Source organism: Plecotus auritus (genome assembly GCF_963455305.1).
Source record: "Plecotus auritus genome assembly, chromosome: 12".
Classification (NCBI taxonomy): Eukaryota; Metazoa; Chordata; class Mammalia; order Chiroptera; family Vespertilionidae; genus Plecotus; species Plecotus auritus.
This window is the reverse complement of record NC_137778.1, coordinates 38266948-38286631: the sequence shown is the minus strand read 5'-3', so window position 1 is coordinate 38286631 and position 19684 is coordinate 38266948. Positions and strand designations below refer to the sequence as shown.

General features: G+C 37.9%; 1 protein-coding gene across 6 annotated transcripts in view; it reads left to right on the top strand.

The window, feature by feature from the left end:
• Window positions 1-19684, top strand: part of RAP1A (RAP1A, member of RAS oncogene family) — a 54986-nt gene that overhangs the window by 17156 nt on the left and 18146 nt on the right. The window contains exon 2 of one of the 6 annotated variants that reach the window (XM_080647347.1): window positions 15328-15501. The exons of 4 other annotated variants lie outside the window; for them this stretch is intronic. The gene's annotated coding sequence lies outside the window, so the exon portion shown is untranslated. Of the gene's footprint in view, window positions 1-2292; window positions 2308-15327; window positions 15502-19684 lie in introns of those variants that run through there. One more of the 6 variants, XM_080647351.1, reaches the window with a different exon arrangement.

Sequence of the window (19684 nt, the reverse complement as noted above, 5' to 3'; positions counted from 1 at the left end):
ATTCATATATCTTATAATTAGAAAATGAAAGGTCTAAAATCAATTTATTATAGAATATGAAATTAAATTTAGTAAAGCTATTAAGGTGAAGATTCTTAGGAGATAAAGGCTTTACAAATGAATTAAGAAACAGTGTATTCCTGAGATGGAATTATGTAATGATAAAATCTGTACTTAAAAACAAGCAAAATTAGGTTGCCATTTTCTGGGTGTAGGGAATGAGATTGGGAAAAGTATTTTACCATTGATAGGAAGACAGACTTTTTTTTTTAATATATATATATATTACTGATTTTAGAGAGGAAGAGAGAGAGAGAAACATCAATGATGAGAGAGAATCATTGATTGGCTGCCTCCTGCACGCCACCCACTGGGTACCGAGCCCGCAACCCAGGCATGTGCCCTTGGCTGGAATCAAACCTGGGACCCTTCAGTCCAAAGGCTGACGCTCTATCCATTGAGCCAAACCAGCTAGGGCTCCATTGATTTTTTAGAGAGAGTGGAAGAGAGAGGGAAAGACAAGAGAGAAATATCAATGTGAGAGAAACATTGATTAGTTGCCTCCTGCACTCGCCCTGGAGCCTGCAACCGAGGTACATGCCCTTGACCCAAATTGAACCCAGGACCCTTCAGTCCACAGGCTGACACTCTATCCACTGAGCCAAACCGGCTAGGGCGGAAGACAGACTTTTGTTTGATTCTTCTAACTTAGGTTTGCCTCAGTTACACTAATTTATATACTGTTTTATGGATATTTAATTATAGGATATAAACTTATTAACATGAATAATATGCCAAGTCTCACTTTGAATATTTGGTCATAAGAATGTATTTGTGGTCAGCAGGCAAAACACTCCATGGAAGTTTGCATATAGTACCTATCAGTTGTTACCTCACCTCTATTTCTCCCTGTTCTATTTCATCTGTAAAATGGAAAAAGAACAGTACCCATTTTTTATACATGTTTGAGGACTAAATAAGTATGCCTGGCACACAAAAAGCACTCAAATACTATTGTTGTTATTACAACCAACAAGTTGGCATTGATGTCTGTAAGAAACTGGGAGTAGAAGGTTGCTAGGGACTGGAGCAGTAGTTTATGCTTTACATCCATTCACTGTTTTGACTAACCCTGTGTATTCTCCTTTTGTTAAGCGGGACTGTTAGCTATGCACTTAGTTGGTTTCATTACTTATGCATACGATAAATCTTGGCATTTGTGGTTTAATGTTTTAGACTCAGTATTTAACATGGGAGATTTGTAATTTGGTGTAGGGACAGTTTTGCGTAATTCAAGATTGACATGCCAAATACGTATGTGAACTAGAGCATTGAGCATCCCAGTTATTACCCAGTAGTGACTTTGGTTTCCTAACTTGTTTAATTTTCATCATGGGATTAAAACCTGCGTTTCTGTGTGAATAATGGTGTCTTGAGAAAGCCAGTTTTTAATGCTGGTTTTTGCAGATTAAAGTGACCTTAGTGGCATAATTTATGAATATTGCTTATTTCTTGTATATTCTTCACATTGCCTTATGTCCAGTACAGGTAATGAATAATAGGGTGTGTTTGACTGGTTTGTGAAGAAATTTGAATCTTCAAGTTCCTTAAAGGAAAGAGAGGAGTTTAGCAAGGATTCCTAGATTTCTGGGCACTTGGGTTATGTTATATTTTTCATGTTAACATATACTTTAAAAAATTTCTTAAACCAAATTAAAACCTATGTGTCTGGATTTCATGAAATTTTTACATGGAGTGATAGAAATGTGCTTTCTTTGATAAAAGCCACTAGCCCCATCCATAGAAATACTGATTTTATTAGGTCTGCAGTAGAGCCAGGAATCTGTAGTTTACTTCTCCAGGTGACCCCCCCTAATGATTCTGATGCAGTGTTTTTCAACTTATTTGTTATCATCACTTGCTCCCCCCCCCCCCCGCCAGCCTTTTTAAGTCTTTTTTCCTTAACTGCCCCCCTTATGAAATTTTCATACCACAGTTGTACTGTATATTTCTTTATTGTATATTAAACTGTGTTGTTGTGTTTTTTTTTTTTTTTTTTTTGGAATCCACTCTTTTTTTTTATTGATTTTTTACAGAGAGGAAGGGAGAGGGATAGAGAGCTAGAAACATCAATGAGAAAGAAACATCGATCAGCTGCCTCCTGCACAACCCCACTGGGGATGTGCCCACAACCAAGGTACATGCCCTTGACCGGAATCGAACCTGGGACCTTCAGTCCGCAAGCCGACGCTCTATCCACCGAGCCAAACCGGTTTCGGCTTAAACTGTGTTTTATACACTAAAAGAGTTAAGGGATTTTTGTTTTGTTTTGTTTTTTCCCCCCAAGAGCCAGTATTCACCCACTTGGGGGCAATATTGCCCCTGTTGAGAATGTATACAAATAAGCGAAAAGAAAAATCACTCCCAGCTTGTTAACATTTTCGTATACATCTTTCCCAGTGATTTTTCAATGCATATGTTTTTTATTTTAAAAAAAGAGATCAGATGCATAATATCTTACGCTCTCTTGTAGAAATATATTGTGAATTTTTCATGAAAAAATATATTTTAATAGTGTCGTATCTAGTGGATAAATAATATCAATGCATAGTATTCCGTTAAGTGAATTTGCCATCATTTCTTTAAATGATTCCCTATAGTTTGTAATTTTTATTATAAAAGTTGTGCTGTGAATGTGAATATCATTATATTTGAGTTTTAATATTTTGGGTATGTGTAACTTAGAAAATGAAAGTCCCTTTCCCCAAGGACTTCCACTGTTAATGTGAATATTTGTTAAAGAATAATAGATTGACCTTTAACTATGGCAGATTGCTTTTTTGCCTAAAGTATTTTGGTCATCTTTTCATATCACTATATATAATTCTACCTTATTATTTTTAGCAATATTCTGCTGTAAGATGTACAGTAATTTATTCATTCTTCTAGTGAAAGACCTTTTGTTTCCTAGGCTTTTTGTTTTTGGCATACATTTTGTTTGCTTGTGTTTTTCTGTGCCATAAGTTTCCATTTGTGGCAGAATTACTGCGTTATTTAAGAATTGGAAGCACTTTATATGCTTGAGCCTTTCTTTAGGCTTTCTCTTCTTTTTCATTTCTTTATTTGACTATTATATCTAGATATAGGAAATGTTACATTAAGAAAGCAGATGTGCCTGTATTTTTTTTTTTTTTTTTTTTTTCAGATTACAAGTTACAGTTTTAAGTTTGGCTAGTTTTGGGTGGGTGTTTTTTTTTTTTCGTTTTTTCTTTCTTTCTTTTTTTTTTTTTTTAAAGACAAGTACATGTATTTTAACTAGATTGGAATAATACAGATTTTTGAGGATTTTCATGTTTGGGCTTGAGACCTTTTATTGCCTGGCAGTGATTCAGAACTCTAAAAGCACCTGACTTGCAAAGTGAACAAGTAAGCTCTTGAGCTGGGAGCTTTCTGGGAATATCTGGAACCACACATTTCTGTCAGAGATGCCTTTTAATGTTGGGTTTATTGATTGAAGATCTTAGGCATATACTCTCTCTGCTATCTAACTTTTATTCCTTTTGGAAGGAGATATATCTCTTTCTGCATTTCTGGTAATGTCCTTATTTTAGATATCTTACATGTTCCTGCTAATTTTTACAGAGTTCCTTTACATATTGTCTTCAGAATTATTCAGGCATTTCTCTGAGGCTTACAGTCTCGTAAAGCTCCAAAAATATCAGAATAGATACTATATTAAGTAGCACTTCTGTGAATCAGCACCTGATTTTTACAGACTCTCAATCTGATTAGTGTTTGCAGGATTCAAGCAGATTTCTTTATGGAAAACCATTAAACATTGAAAAAAAATTATGCTTTATCAAAGTAGAAAGGTTTTTCAGTTTAGGAAAAAAACACTAATTTTTTGAGGCAGCTGATTCTCTCATGAGCTAACCTTGTTATTTTAGCCACATGCTTGAGTGAGACTTTCAAATGATCTTAATGTTCTTGAAGAGTCAGTTTATCGCTAACTATAATAAATACTAGAGGCCTGGTGTACAAATTCGTGCACAGGTGGGGTCCCTTGGCCTGACCAGTGATCAGGGCCAATCAAGAGGTGGGGGACAGCCTGCCGGGGGGAGGGACCACAGGCGGTTGGCCAGCTGGCCAGGGGGAGGGAGTGTGGGAGGTTGGCCAGCCGCCCCTCCCCCCCCCATTGGGCGATCAGGGGGGCTGGCCAGCCAGGGGGAGGGACCGCGGGAGGTTGGCCCCAGCAGCAAGCTAACCAGTGGCAGATTCCACAAGGAATCAGGCTTCTTCCTCCCTCCTGTCTGGGTCCAGGGTGTGGGTGAACCAGATTTGGAGCTGTCAGGGCCCTAGCTCCAAGGTCTGGGTCAGTGTGCATCATAGCTACCGGCCAGTTATTTGGTCGTTCTGGTCATTTCAGTTGTTTGGGTTGTTCCAGTCGTTTGGTCATAACGGTTGCTTAGGCTTTTATATATAGATAACAAATGATATTCAGTACCTGGGCAATTCAGACAGAACTGTTTCCTGAGAGTAGCCTCTTAGAGTTGAGTTGTCATCACAGCTAGCTTATTACGCTCTTTACAGAGGTTCCCCTTGCTTTGGGGCATGGTTCTTCATCTAGCAAAGTGGATAAACAGCTGTTTTCCCACATGATAGTGGTACTTTTTTTGCATGGTATGTTTTAAAAAATGGGCATCTCACTTGTGATTTTGTCTATTGAGGCTTGCCATTTAACCAGGTTGGAGATTTTATTCTTCGGTGCAGAATTTAACTTGACCATCTTGTGAATATACATGAAACTGGTTCCTTTACTCAGGATGACAGCAGCAAGCATGACAACCCACGCTTGAGCACTAGCTCCTTATGACTTTAAACCTTTGGCCAAGCATGTGTGATTGCTTAGATACTGCTTTACCACCCCCATTGCCTAATTCTCGGTTTTCTGAAGCCCGAAGCCATATCAGAAAGTTCAAATTCATTTAAATGAATAGTCCACAGAAGGAGGATATTTGATTTTAACTAAATGTTATGTGAGCTTATTATCCTATCTAATAAAAAGATAATATGTAAATTAACCGTCACTCCGTCACAAAGATGGCGGCACCCGTAGCCATAAGGTGGTGGCACCCAGTCCCCTCAGCCCCGCCGGAGTCCCCCAGTCCTTGGGGGGGCAGCCACTGAGAGCGGGCAGCGTGAGTGGCCTGGCGGAATGCTTGCTTCGTCACCACGGCGGGCCTCTGGGGAGCAGGGGGCCGGCCTGCGGCCAAGCGCAGGCCTGGAGAGGAGACGGCAGGCCTGCCTCCCACGGAAGCAGCGCGGCTCCCTCCTACCTCCCGCGGAAGCGGCGCAGCTCCCTCCCGGCTCCTGTGGAAGCGGCGCTGCAGTTCCTGCCAGCTCCCTTGGAAGCGGTGGGCGGCCTACTGCGCACGATATCACACGATGGGCTACTAGTTGATTATAAAAATTAGAGTGTGTGATAAGCATTGGTGTTTGTAAATGTTTCCATTTTACTATTTCTCATTTTTTAAAATACTTTCTCCTCACACAAAGTATTGTGATAAATTAGTTCCCAGTAAGACTTTCAGTACAGGCATCTGGTGGAAAAGGTTCTTTAGTAGGTTTGTTTATAGTACACATTTCCACTGCACATAGAAGTGGCGGATTTTATGTTTTGTGTCCCAACAAAAAGCAAACTGCTTTTCAGGAAAGCATCAAATAATTTTTACTAGCTCTTTATTTAGTAATTTTCCTATTCAAAGTATAATTAAAGTAATCCTTAAACCTCATTTTAGGTTCACTTTAAAAAATAAATTCATTATTTCTAAACAAAAGTAATACATTATAAAGAAATACAGATCAGGTAAAAAAAAACAAATAAAAAATATAACAGTTATCAGTTTGCTCTGTGTCCTTATAGGAATTTCCTATCTAAGAATACATGCATATACAGAAATATTTAATTTTGTTTTCATACCTGCTTTTTTTTCCTTTAAGTTTTCAGATATAGAGGTGATACACGAAGACTGGAAGTGTTCTTTACTAGCATGCTGGGGCACTGAATAAAAGCTCCATTTTCACAGACAAGTTTTGTCAAGTTCCTCCATCTCTACCCTTGCTCTTCTCACCACCTGTGTTTTTTTAACCACCATTCTTCTCCTTGAATGGAGAAAAGTGGTGGGTCTCAATCTGGGCTGAGTTCTACAAAAGAATTAATGGAGAAGATTTGAGAAATGTCCATATCCTGGCTCCACAGTTCAGAGATTTTATTTAATTGATGATGATAAGGCAAGACACGTGGGAAGAGAACATGCTTTATCTTAGCCTGCATCAGCTTGCCTGAGCTTCTGAGTTCCAGTATGGTTTGAGGAAAGGCAATGATTGAATCCAAGGGGGTTGGATTCCTCAGCTTCCTGCCTTCAAGAAAGAAGATAGGCATAGGTCTTTGTAATCCTTCCAGTTCTCTAAGGAGTGCATGCCACAGACGTCATTTATTCCAGTGTTGGTTCATCTATAGAGTGTCATACTTTATTCTAAGGGGAATCAACATCATTAATGCAAGACAGATTCAACAGACAAGATGAGTGACAAAGCAGTGTGGTGTTGTGGTTAACCACACAATGCTGGAGCCACACTGCCTGGGTTGTAGTCCTGGTTCTGTAATTTATGTTGAGCTTGGACAAGTTTGTGTTAGCCTCTCTGCTTCAGCCTATAAAATGGGGATGATAGTCTCCACCTAATAGGTATGTTGCCAAGATTAAAAATATTAATATATGTACAATGCTCAAAGCAGTATTTTGTACATGGTAAGTACTTAATAAATAATACAAATTTTCTACCCTCTTTTTTTAACATATCCCACCCTTTTAATGCTTTCTCCAATGAACTAAAGCATGGGTCAGCAAACACTTTCCTGGAAGGGCCAAATAATAAATACTGTAGGTTTTTAGGGTCATACAGTCTCTGTTGCAGTACTCAGTTCTGCTGTTAAAGGGCAAAAGCAGCCATAGACCACATATGTAAACAAATGAGCATGGCTGTGTCCACTTAAATTTGAATTTCACATAATTTTTATGTGTCATGAAGTACTGTTTTTCTTTTGATTTAAAAAAAAAAAAAAAGCATGTAAGAATGTAAAAACCATTCTTAGTTTACAGGCCACACAAAAATAGGCAGGGGCTCAGATTTGGTCTGCTGGTCATAGTTTACTGATCCCTGAAGTAGAGTAAAGGAACTTGCTCAGTAATTGTAGGCACCCTTTCTTAAGCACGCCTTCATTTTTAAATTCCCCCATACTTTGAAGGAGTCTAGAACAGCGGTCGCCAACCTTTCGGACCTCACGGACCACCAGTTGGTGACCGCTGATCTAGAAAATTCAGGTTTAGAAATTTAAAAATTCTACTCCCAGTTTTGATCTTAAACTATTAGCATATTGTGTGAGACAGTGAACTCTTTGGGGGATGCTGTCCTCCTCAAACAGTGATATACAGTACATAAATGTACTTAAGATTTTTTTGGGTACAAGCAACAGAAACAGATTTTTTTTTTGAAAATATATTTTATTGATATTTTACAGAGAGGAAGGGAGAGGGATAGAGAGCTAGAAACATCGATGAGAGAGAAACATCGATCAGCTGCCTCCTGCACACCTCCCACTGGGGATGTGCCCATAACCAAGGTACATGCCCTTGACCGGAATCGAACCCGGGACCCTTCAGTCCGTAGGCTGACGCTCTATCCACTGAGCCAAACCGGTTTCGGCCAGATTTTGTCTTGTTCTCAGCACCACTGTAGTAGGTGTTTGTGTTAGGGTTCTCCAAAGAAACAGGCCAGGAGGATACATGCGTGTGCGCATGCACACACACTCACACAATACATATACATACACATTTTGTGTGTGGGTGAGAGATAGACTTAGTTTAAGGAACTGGAATATGTGATTATAGGGGCTACCAAGTCCAAAATCAGTAGGGCAGACCAGCTGGGAACCCTGGCAGCCTTGGGGACAAAATCTTCAGTGAATCCTCATTGTTTCCCTTAAGGTCTTTCAGCTGATTGGATGAGGCCTCCTCTACATTATTGATATCTCCTTAATGTCACCTGATTGCAGATGTTACCACATAGGTGTTATTTACATAATACTTTCACAGCAACACCCAGATTAGTGTGTGTTTGAATATCTGGGTACTATAGCCTAGCCAAGTTGTCATATACAGCTAACCATCATATAGTTTAATAAATATTTTTCTAATAAATGGATGAACACATGGTTAAAATGGTTGAGCAGAAATGAACTTGCAAGCTTCAGGAAGTCTGAGGAGAACCAGGGGAGTTTGCAGGGGTTGGGACCTAAGTAGCAGGAACAAACAGTGTACCACGGTCAGAATGAATCAGCTGTAACGATTTCTATCTTCACATCGTTGTGCTCAAGATTCAGTTTAGGAAATTCCACCTGATTGGCCTGGCTGGAGATTGGGTGAGATGTCTCCCATGCCCATTGGAGAATGGGACACCTTGATTGACATTTCCTCCAAAACTTCAGTGAGGGAGACAAGGGTTATTTTCCAACAGAGAGTCGGGATGCTGTTCTAAAAGGAGGAAGAGATACTAGACATGCAAAAATAACAGATGTCCGCTTCACACCAACTCTTGATATCTGCCCACAGAGGGACAGCTGGTGAGGCGGACATGGATCAGGGCCAGATCATGGAAAATTTCACAGGCCTGGTAATTTGTTTGAGCCTTATCCTCTAGAATAGTGAACCTTTTGGGGGGTCATAGATCCCATTGAGAATTTGAAAATTTTGGACCACATATTTGGCTCTCTCCCCCTCCATAAAATTGTACTTATACTTAAGAAAAATAGTTTTGTTTTGTTTTTGCATAGCATTTCAAGAAATTCTTGTGCTTTCTAGAGTACATCGCTGGTTGGTGGGAAGAGGGGCTCGTCTATTAACCTAAAAAGTTAAGAACTCATAGGGAGAGGGTGGTATTTCCTTTTTAAAGATTTTAGGCAGGGAACCACAATAGAGCTGTGTGTTAAATAGGTCATTGGAGGGATATAGGATTGGAGGCTGAAAAGCAATCACAATATTACATCTCCCTCAGCTTCTGATATTTGCATTTTCTTGATTTTCCTTAATCTCTTTGCTATGGAAGGATTTGTCTAAGAGATGATGCAGGCCTTAATTAACACAGTGGTAATAAGGATGAAAAAGGCAAACAATTTAAAGAAACATTTGGGAGATAAAATTCACAGAACTAGCCTGGCTGTTAATTGTATATGGGAATAGAGTGGAGTATGTCTTGTATGTTTCTAGCTTGCATGACAGAGAATTATAGAGGCCAGGTAGGAGAGTTGACGATAAATTTGAGGAGGGTCAACTTTATCTTCTGAGTAGGACTTGAGGAAAAGTGACTGGACTTGATAAAAGGAGCTATGGTTGGTAAAAAGATTATTGTTTAATACTGAGGGGCCAGATAAGATTTTAGGAATTTGTACTAGTGGCATCAATTTCATAATGGTATTTTCTCTAGCAATGAAGAGAGGTTTTTAAGATTCATCCATGGTTGATGGTTATACATGCTGATTTGGGGGGAACACAGGATACATGGAATAGAGGCAAAGAATAACTCAGATAAAGAGGGTAATAATGATAAAGATAGAGCTCTTATTCCATGCTAGGCACATTTGTAAAGGTGTTTTTAAGGTACTAACTCATTTACTCAAAATTACCCTGTGAAGCCCTGGCCAGAGTAGTTCAGTTTGGGTGTTAACCCATGCTCAAAAGGTTGCTGGTTTGATTCTCTGTCAGGGCACACACCGTGGTTCGATCCCTAGTGAGTGGCGTGCAGGAGGCAGCTAATCGATGTTTCCCTCTCACATTGATCTCTCTCTCTCTCTCCTCTCTATGTAAAAATCAATTAAAAAATAAAATAATTCCACCACTGTGAGCAAAGAAACCTGAAACAAGGCTTCATTTTGAACTTGAAAGAATTAAGAAACTGATATTAAAATATAGTTTACTAGAGGCCCAGTGCACGAAATTCGTGCACTTGCGGGGGGGGGGGGGTCCCTCTTGCAGTCTGGGAGCCCTCGGGGGATGTTTGACTGACGGCTTAGGCACACTTCCCCCAGGAGAGGCTCCCGCCACTGCCACAGCGCTTGCCAGCCATGAACCCAGCTTGTGGCTGAGCGGCGCTCCGGAGTGCACTGACCACCAGGGGGCAGCTTTTGCATTGAGCATCTGCCCCCTGGTGGTCAGTGCACATCATAGCGACTGGTTGTTCCGCCGTTCGCTGGATTTGCATATTAGCCTTTTATTATATAGGATGTTATCTCATGTAGGATGTGTTATCTCAATACTTCATCACCGTATTTTGTTGTGTGGTCTTCTGGTTATTAACTGCTTTTATTTAGTTTTATAGTAGTTAGATATGGCAAGAAAATGAGATGAAACACACATCTGAAAATTTTTTTCTTGGCTTTTGTTTTGGGTTGTTTTTTTTTCTTTTACATAAAAAATGAAGTATGAGAAAAGTTTCGTAGAAAACAGCAGTTTAGGTTAACAACGTAGTCATAGAGTCATTGCCTGAATTCTGATCCCACCTATGCAAATTGCTGTCTGTTATCTTTGGTAAGATACTTTTCTTAGCCTCACTTTCTTTAGCTATAACAGGAATGATAATAATAGTGCCCCTACCATATATTCATGAAAATTCAATGGTATGGCCTGTATAAAGTACTTACCACAGGCCCTAGCCAGTTTGGCTCAGTGGACAGAGCGTCGGCCTGTAGACTGAAGTGCCCCAGTGATTTCGGTCAAAGGCACATGCCTGGGTTGCGGGCTCGATATCCAGTAGGGGGCGTGCAGGAGGCAGCCAATCAATGATTCTCTCATCATTGATGTTTCTCTCTCTCTCCCTTCCTCTCTGAAATAAACAAAAAATATATTTAAAATAAAGTACTTACCATGGAATATTAGATGTTACCGTTGCTTTATTATCTCTTCTGTTAAATCAAAACTTTACTACTTACTCTGATTTGATTTTTGAGGTTACTGTTCAGTTCCAATTGGATGTTTAGCAGGCAGTTTAGTGTTTAAAGGAATATTTAGTACATTGTTTTTTGTTTTGTTTTTTTTCAGCTAAAATATGCTAAAGATGCAAAAGAATGAATGTTGTCTTAGATTCCTAAAACCTGGGAAACCGGTCTGCATGCTTTTATGCATTTGGTTAACCTTTATGCCATTCAGAACGTGAGACCAGTTTGTGCTGACTTCCTTTCCTCTGCTAGAAAGCCTTCAAAAAGAATCACCATAGTGTTCCTTGATGTCATTAGGTCCATTAGGAAAAGTACTTGTTACAACTATGAAGACTCAGAGAACTCATTTTTTTAAATTAATTAATTAATTAATTAATTTATTTATTTATTTATTTATGGAAAACTTGGTTTTGGTTCAGAATTCTTCTAACAATATGAGTAATATTTGTAGAGTGCTTTTTATAACTTTGTCTCATTTGATCTTCACAATTCTGTGAACAAGGTAGGATAGATGGAATAATTCCTACTTTTAAAGATGAGAAAATCTGGGCTTCAAAGACGTTCAGTGACTTGCCCAGAGATAAAGAGATAGTTATGTCTGCTGTCTCTTACATTAGTTTTCGTTCTGTATCAGAGCGCTTGTATATGAACAACCTATAATTTCTAGAATGTAAAGCTCAGTTGTTGAAATTATTGGATTTTCATATTTGCTGGAAGTATGCACCTTTCGATTTTTGGTGGGCTGTATATAAAGTTACAAGTTCTGCCATAGTTTATTACTATCATTTTAATTTTATATGTAGCTTTAGGGTTTAGAGATATTTGATTCAGAAGTATGTCCTTACAATACATTTGATATTAGAATGTTATTTTAATAAGTTAACTGACTAAATATAATTTCGATTCAAAGGGCATTATGAAACTTTTTTCTTACAGTATTCTTAGTTAAGCTGCCCACTTTCAAAAGAAAAATGACTTTTTACTTTTAGTAGTCATTTTAAAAACTAGAAGCTTTATATTGTATAAATACTTGTGGAGAGATACATAATATTCTTTTAAATTAGGGACATTCATTGTGCAAGAAGTTCAGTTCAAGTATTTTTAGAGCCACTACTCTTCTATTCATGGACTCTGTGCAGATCACTATGAAGGAATACAAAATAGTTCTTACCTTGCTTTCAACAAAATTGACATTGATAGAGAAGGCAAGGCTAATAATTATGAAACAATCATAGTAGAGTTTGCCAAGCAACAGTTTAAGGCCTGTTTTTGTATGGTCCTCAAGCTAGGAATGGCTTTTGTATTTGCTGTTTAAAAACCAACCAAACAAAAAAACAACAACAGAGGAGAATATGTAATATAGACTATATGTGACCCACAAAGCATAAGGTATTTACTAACTGGCCCTTCACAGAAAAAGTTTGCTGACAGTGAATTAGAGGAATATAATCCCATAAAATAAAATGTAACCTGAGACATTAGGGAATGCAAATCAAAACCACAAGGAGATGCTATTTTATACCCACTAGGGAAGGTGTAATAAAAAAATGGACAATAGCAAGTGTTGGCAAGTTTAGAACATAACACTGCTGGTGGAATGGCAAATGGTGAGGCTGTTGTAGAAACAGTTTGGCACTTCCTTAAAAGGTTAAACATAAAGTTACTGTATGACGTAGCGATTTCACTCTAGGTAAATACTCCAGAGAACTAGAAACATGTTCATATAAAAACTGGTACAGTATGCTCATAGTATTGTTAGTCCTGATAGTCAAAATGTCCATCAGCTGATGAATGGGTAAACAAAATGTGGTATAGTCATAAGAGTGTTATTCAGCTGTAAAAAGAAATGAAGTACTGATACATACTACAACATGGATGAACCTTGAAAAACATTATAATAAGTGAAACAGTGCAGACACCAAAGGTCACATACTCTATTCCATTTATAGAAATGTCTAGAATTGTCAAGTCCATAGAGACAGAAAGTAGATTAGTGGTTGCCAGAGGCTAGAGGGACAGGGAAATGGGAAGTGACTGCTAATGATATAGGGTTTCTTGTTAGGATGATGGAAATGTTCTGGAATTGGATAGTGATGATGATTGTACAACCTTGTGAATATACTTTAAACCACTGAATTGTACACTTTTAAGTTGTGAGTTTAATTTATATCTAAAAAATAATGTGATCAGAGGCTAAGTAGTTTTTATAAAAGAAGTAATGAGAGATTAGGTAACGAAGAGAAGATTAGCCCTGGCTGGTTTGGCTCAGTGGATAGAGCGTCAGCCTTTGGCCTGCAGGGTCCCGGGTTTGATTCCGGTCAAGGGCACATGCCCAGGTTGTGGGCTTGGTCCTCAGTAGGAGGCGTGGAGGAGGCAGCCGATCAACGATTCTCTCTCTATCATTGATGTTTCTATCTATCTCTCTCCCCTTTCCCTTCCTCTCTGAAATCAATAAAAATATTTTTTTTTTAAAAAGAGAAGATTAAAAGCATGAGCTAATGAATATAACTTTGAAGTTGAGGATTGAAACGCACTCCAGAGGGCATAGAGGATTTGGAGAAAAAAAGGAAGTAGATACAGCATTACAGATCTAAGGGAGGGGTATAAACCAAGATACTGGTGTTTGACGGAAGAGGGAGACATGGCAAGATGTAAGAGGAAGAAAGAAGCTGAGCCTCTTGTTTTCATGGTGCTTTTAAACTGGAATATTTAACTGATTTGACCTGTGAGAGAGCATGCTTTGTGCTATCATTTTCATGGAATAAATTGTATATTTTTCTAGCCTAAGGCGGGATTTTTTTATTCCAACCACAGAGCAAGACCGAAGGGCTGTCTGCCATGGTACTGTAAGGATTTTAATTCTCAGTATACATACGCTTTGAGGAATTTGCTACCATCTTTTTTTTTTTTTTAACCAATTTTAACTCATAAACTTTATAAAGTTCTTTCGTGTGTATTGCCTCAATTAATGCTCTTACCACACCTATGTGATAGATGGTATCATTCCAATGCCAGGATGGGGGCACTGGAGTTAGAAAGCCTAGGTTCAATTCCAGGTTCTACTATTTTCTAATTGTATGTGAGTTTTGATGAGTTATTTTACCTGTCTAGGTTATATGCTTTCTCTTATATAAAGTGGTGATTATAACATACTAGAGTTGTATTTAAATAAATTGACAAAACTAAAATTTTTAGAATCATCCTCAATAAGTGTTACGTTGTTATTGATAGGTCATGAGAATTGAATGAGGTTAAGGAGTCCAAAGTCTTCCAGCCGGTAAGTGATAGAGCCAGCACTTAATGATAGGTGTTCTCAATTCAAGTCCTGATGTTTTCATTGCTTTTACCAGATTTTGTTATATACTTCTACCTATCCTTTAGACATATACTTATAAACTTTCTTAACTTTCATTTAAAAGGAAACCAGAATATATCAGGTATAAATAGCATAAGAGACTTTCATACAACAGAACTTTCATTTCTAAACCCAATCTTTTGCTTTAATCCACTGACACCTGGTCCTTAGCAATTATAACTAAACTAGAGGCCCAGTGCACAAATTTGTGCATGGTTGGGGGTCAGCCAGCCGGCCCTGCCCCCGATCAGGGTGGGGGTGGGTGATCGGGGGACAGGCCAGCCGGGGGGAGGGGCTGTGGGAGGTTGGGGGGGCCCTGATTGGGCTGGTTGGCCTCCGCAGTGCGCGTCATAGCGACCAGTCATTCCGGTTGTTCCGTCATTCCGGTTGCTTGGTTTTTATATATATAGATTATGAACTATGAAGGGCTGTTCGTTAAAGAATTTTATTAAAAATTTTGATGACATTGGAGAAAGATGGTGAGGTAATGTTTGGAGAGAAAAGAAGCAAGGTTCAGAATTACAGCACTGTAACCTCTAGTGTCAAGCAGTAAACCTGGTCATTAGAATAGTAGTTCATTCTGGACATTTATAGAGTAGCTCTTAAATGTCTGATGAACCTACTTCTACCTGTTGTAAAAATAAATGAAAGAAAAACCCACTTGAATCCCAATCCCCTTTTCCTTGTAGCAGTGACCACCCCATTACTAAACTCCTAAAAAATCGTCTGTAATATGACTTCCATTTCTTACCGCCCAGTCTTGGCTGAATCTAGACAGGCTTTTGCCCCTAGGCTATTTCATTGAAATGAGCTCATCGAGTGTCCGGTGACATCCAATGGTCAGTTGTCAGTCATCTTGACTCGTCAGCAGCATGTAACAGTTGATCACTTCCTCTTTGAAATAGTTTCTTCTCTTTGTTCCTAGAAACCACACATGTGGTGTTCCCCTGCCTCCCTGGCTGCTGCGGCTTGTCCTCCTTCATTGACTCCTCTACCTATGAGTTTGAAACGTGGCTTCTCTCACTAGATGTGTGGCTTGGGCAAATTGCCTACCTCATAAGCTTTTTGTGAGAATTTCTTACAACAGTGCTGGAGCATGGTAAGCTCTCAGTAAATGTATGCTCTTGTTATTGTTTATAGCAAAGCATAATAGATTGAAAAGAGAATGACATTTAGAATCAGGAGACAATACAGCCTCCTAGATACTTTTCTCCGAAGTCATTTAATCCAAGTTAAACTTTGTATGCTTTTCTCATCTTTTTAATGGGGGTAATGCTCTATAGCTTTGATTTTGACGAACTAAAAAATATAAAGGGAAAAAAAGCTTTGTAAGTGAAAACAATGCTATATAAAATTTAGTTGCTATTGGTCACATCATTTTACTTTCCCTTCGAGAAGCTTCACAGCAGTTCAGCTGTTTTGGAGTAATGAGGTAGTTTTTAAAGAATAATGATTTCAGAAATTTAGTGACAGGCCATTTTGCTTTAGAAATTATTCTAAATTCATGCTTTAGTTATGGCTTGTTTTGTGTTAGTCTTAAATTTTAAAATTATGATTGTATCAGCAGTCACCAACCTTTCGGACTTCACGGACCACCGATTGGTGGCCACTGGATTATATAATTTATGAGGTAATTCTTGTAAGAGAATAATGTTGAAATAAATACCTCTATGGAAGTGTATCTATCAAGAGTCTAGAATTAATATACTTAGCTATATCTAGCATAAATTAGTAAACCTAATTTAGTAAACCTTATCTTTGACAGCACATGACCTATCCAAAGGCACTGTGATAATCTCCCTTCTAATATTAATTAGATGCATTTTAAGTGTTCAATATTTAGGAGGAAAAGTTGTAGTCAGGTTAGTAAGTGGTAGAGCAGGATTCTAGCCAGATAGGGTGTAGCCTAAGTTCAGACTTCTTTTTTAAAAATATATTTTTATTGATTTCAGAGAGGAAGGGAGAGGGAGAGAGGGAGGAACATCAATGATAGAGAGAGAATCATGGATCGGCTGCCTCCTGCACACCCTCTACTGGGGATTGAGCCTGCAACCCAGGCACATGCCCTTGACTGGAATCGAACCCTGGATCCTTTAGTCCACAGGCCGATGCTCTATCCACTGAGCCAAACTGGCTAGGGCAGGAAATGTAATCTTAATATACTACTTTGCTGTGTGTTATTTAAGAGAGCTGAAATTCTCATCTATCCTAAGAGCAATATCTAAAACTAAAAACCAAGAGATAGTGGTATAAATGTCTTATTTAGAAATATGGGGCTGGCTGGAGGGGGTCAATGGGGGAAAAGGGAGACAGGTAATACTTCCAACAATAAAAAATTATTTAAAAATAAATATGGAGGGAAGCATTCAAAGAAATAGCCAGAAGTTTGAGGTAGTTGTAGGTTAAAGGGATATGGTGCATGCTATTTTTTTGTCACAAGGTTTTTGGTAGTGCTTGCTAATAGTGCTAATTAGCTTATATGACCTTTATTTTATGAGAGTAAGAACTGAAGCTTTTGCAGAAGAGATCCGACTTATCACAAAATTTGAAACTTCGTAATTTGGGAAAGAAAATAGAACTGCTCATTGAAAAAGAGGATGTAGGGCGAAGAAGGATAACTGTCAAATATTTGAAGGCGTATGGACTGGAAGAGGAATTCTCTTTATTCTGTTTGGCATCCAAGGACAGAGATCCAATAAATGGCCACTACAAAGAAACAGAGCAGTGTAAAGAACATTCTAACTATTAGGGTACCCAGAATCGGAATGTTTTGTGAAGGTAGATTTGAAAGGGCTAGATTGTCTGCCATATCCATATCTAGAGATGTTTTTAGAGTAAATTGCAACAAAAGAAACACTATAGTTCAGGCATATTCAATATTTAAAACAAGAAAAGACAAACAAGCTATTCATACAACATGTCATAAGATTTGCTACATGTAAGTTATGCTTTTATCATGTGTGGTTTACAAAATCAGGATTTAGAAGGATTTCTTTTTATATTATGTTGGGACTACTGATCTGTTTTGTCTTACTCATTACTTTGGTTTACCTTTCTTTACTATTGTTTATTTTTCATTTTCTAATTCTGGTTGAATTGGTCAAGTTTCTTTGTCCATTTTTCCTGTAGTGATTTTTAGGTTATATATTATCCAGTTTTTGACATTACCTTTTTCACATTTAGATTGATATTTTTTCAACATGCGTGTATAGAGATTCAATATACTTATCCTTTCCCCAAGCAAGAGGAAAACTTTAACTTACCTTTACTTTCTAACTCCTTCCAAATTATGAGTTTTATTTCCAGATTTTTGTACATATTTTACAGGGATAATTAGATTTCTGGCTATAATTTTTGCTGATTTATGTGCTTGCCATATTTCTTATTCTTGTGCCTTTCTATTTCTTGAGTCATTTCCATTTTTTGTTGGGTTACCAACTCCAGTAATTTTATATATATAATCATTTAGTTCTTTTTGTTTGTATTATTTATAATTGTGTTGTTTAATTTACAAACATTTTGAGATTGTCGTGATTTCTAGTTTAATTGCATGATGGTTAAAATATATACTCTGTATGATTTCAATCCTATGAAGTTTGTTGAGACCCGATTTGTGGCCCAGCATGGTCTGTTCTAGTAAATGACCCATGTGCACTTGAAAAAAATGTGTAATTTGCAGTTGTTGGGTGTGGTGTTCTATATATATCTGTTGGGTTAAATGTTAAAATCTAATTATGATTGTGTATTTGCCTAGTTTTTCCTTTAGTTTTGCTTTATATATTTGCCTTGTATTTTATTTTTTTCCTATTGAATACTTATTAATGTGATTACTGATATATTTGGATAGCGTGACATCTTTCTATTTATTTTATAATTGTCCATCTGTTCCTTTATTTTTCCTTTCTTCCTTCTGTTTTTAGTTATTAAACCATTCCAAAATGTAGTGGTTTAAAACAACTGTGGAATTAGGGAGTGGCCCCACTGGGTGGATCTGGCCTTAGGTCTCCAGGGTGTTGTAGTCAGATGGTGGCTGTCTGGGGTCGCCTTGAAGGCTTCTTTATTCACTGCTCTGGGAGGACTCAGACAGCTAGGGCTCCTCAGGCCACTCTGTCTCTGTGGTCTCTCCCAGTGGCAGCTCCAGGGCAGCTTGACAGCTCTGGTACTCTTCCTAGCTTCAGAAGTCAGACATCGCTCATACGGTTTTGTTTACTAAACCCGTCCATATTCAAAAGAAGGAATTTTTTTTTTTTCTCTAGAAACTTTTTAGGATTTTGTCGTCACTTTTAGTGGTTTGAAATTTCACTACAATATTTTCAGTTGTGAATCTCTGATGATGATAATGGTGGTAGTGATGACGACGACGACGATGATGATGATGATTGCATTCACTGGGCACTTTATATCTGAAGAGTCCTAATTTTCCTATTTACCTCTGGAAATGTCCTTCTATAGTTTCTTTGGTTTTTCTGTTCGATTTCTAAACTTCCTGTCAGAGAGCTGGCAGAACTTGGGATTTATCCTTCTTACCTCTTTTCATACATTCTCTCTCTCTCTGCCCTTCGTTCTGCAGTCCTTACGTGGGTTCAGTAGATTGGTTCACTTACTTGCTTTTTAGCTGTGTCCATTTTTCTTTTTGGCCCATCTACTGAACTGTTTTTATAGTCATAATTTTCTTCCTAAGTTTCCCAATGTGTGTTTCACAAATTTCTTTAAGGATATTACATTTACTTTACAGTCTTCTATAGACCTCTTAACTCTGTTTTCTTTGAATTTTGTTCTGTTTATTATATTTATTGCCTCTGTCAAATTGTTTTCCTCAAGTATTTGATTGTGTGCTCTTGTTGGGAATCCATGTTGCCCTCTAAGAGTGTGAAGACTAATTTATAAGCTTCTTTTATAAGTGTATTTGTCTCATCACTTTATCTCTCTGTGCATCCTCCTCCCAAAGTACTTGTCTTGAGAAGAATAAGAAGAAAATATCAAGAAGATTCTCTCAATGAGAAAATACTGTGATTTCATGTCACAAAAAAAGTTGAACTTCCATTATGATGCACTATGAAGAACACTGTTCCTTATTTCAGAAAGCTAAATCTTAACCGTGATTTCTATATTTACTCATCTCTAGCCACCCCTCACCCTACCCTCAGCATATTGTGGTCAGTTTTAAGTTTTAAAATATACATGGCTTCTATAAATATTTAACCAGCAAAATAACCTCTTGCTAAGAAACTACCTTCAGTGTTTTTTTAATGTAAATTTTTTTCTCTAAAATTTCTTTAATA